The sequence below is a fragment of the Callorhinus ursinus genome, unplaced genomic scaffold (assembly GCF_003265705.2).
Source record: "Callorhinus ursinus isolate GAN/ISIS: 27379988/994484 unplaced genomic scaffold, GSC_fseal_2.0 scaffold39, whole genome shotgun sequence".
NCBI lineage: Eukaryota > Metazoa > Chordata > Mammalia > Carnivora > Otariidae > Callorhinus > Callorhinus ursinus.
The window spans coordinates 4,827,882-4,829,454 of NW_027397101.1; the positions used below are offsets into that span (position 1 = coordinate 4,827,882).

At 43.9% G+C, this 1,573-nt stretch overlaps 1 pseudogene; it reads right to left on the reverse strand.

Annotated features, from left to right (window-relative positions):
* Positions 1 to 276: 276 nt before the first annotated feature.
* LOC112808571 (putative ribosomal protein uL10-like) lies at positions 277 to 1,200 on the reverse strand (annotated as a pseudogene).
* Positions 1,201 to 1,573: the final 373 nt, after the last annotated feature.

Here is a 1,573-nt window from a genome sequence, read left to right on the forward strand (position 1 = left end):
CCCCCCATTAGTTTTTGATGTAGTGTTCTATGACTGGAATATTTTAGTTACACTGTGATTGAATATTTCATTTTAGAATTAGATTTTGGAAAGTTTGTGTTAATAAAATCAAAATATTTGAACGTTTGATTAAATAGGATCATAGATCATTAAGCAACGATATTTATTCAATTGAAGTGAAAATAAAAGGTTGTTTTGTTTTGTTTTAAGAAAAGTAAGCTTTTATTCCCCTGTTTCACAAATAAAGTGGGCTGGGTTGGTTGCTTTTTTTGGTGATTAGTCAAAGAGACCAAATCCCATATCCTCGTCCCACTCTTGTGAATCTTCCTTTGCTTCCACCTTGGCTGTGGCCGTGGCAGCCACGGGAGTGGTAGCCATGAATGCAGGTGGATCAGCCAAGAAGGCCTTGACCTTTTTTAGCAAGTGGAAGTGTGATCAGTCTCCACAGACAACGCCAGGACCTCCTTGTATCTGTTGATGGTAGAATGGGGCACTGATGCAACAGTCGGGTAACCTAGCTGCAAGACGTCCTCGGGCAACACTGCAGATGCCCTCCGGGAAGCAAGAATGCATTTGCCTCTGTGATGTCAAGCCCTTCAGGGTTGTAGAAGCTGCTGTAGTGCAACACCTGCTGGACGACCAGCCTGAAGGACAAGGGGGAGATGTTTAGCTTATTCAGCTGTGTGGCTTCCCTGGCTCCCACTCTTTCTCTGGTCTTAATCAGCTGCACCTCACTCAGGATTTCACTGGTACCCCTGGAGATTCTAGTGGTGATGTCTAAAGTCTGGAAGTAGGAGGCCTTCTCAGACCCCCAGACAAGTGTGGTGGGCTGGCATCGTGACTTTACTGGGACTATGACACCAGTACTGGCGGCAGCTGGCACCTTATTGGTCAGGAGCATGTCCCTGATCTCAGTGAGGTCCTCCCTGGTGAACACGAAGCCCACATTCACCCAGATATGAGGCACTAGTTTCTCGAGAGCTGGGTTGTTCTCGCTGGATGCCCTCAGATGGCCTTGAACATCATGGTGTTCCTGCCCTCGGCACCACAACCTTCCCGTGGCGGGACATGCAGATCTGCTGTGTCTTCTTGGAACCCACGTTGTCAGTTCCACAATGGAGCATTTGGATGATCATCCAAAAGTTGGATGATCTTAAGGAAGTAGTTGAACTTCCAGGTCGTGCTGTCTTCGCTGGGCATCGTGGCGGAGCATCAGGGACGGGCTTGAAGGGTTGAAAGATGATGTTCCTCTCACAGGGATGCCTGGAGAGAGGAGGGCCAACAATAAAATATTTTAAAGGCAAATGCAGAAGGTTACACAGGTGTGAACAAAATTCAGCTCTTTTAATATTAAGACTCAGTTTTCTTGAATAATCTGATGAAGACAAAGCATTAAAAATTTGTATATCTAGGCCATTGGCCTTTACATTAAATGTAAGGAAAAACTTTGTTTATAATTTTTTGTAATAAGCAAACCAACAGTCTAAGAAAATTTTTTGTCTGTAAAAAGAGAAAAAACCTAAGTTCTAATTTTGCATCAGTATACTTTTGGTATTAAAACTCATTCTTTAAT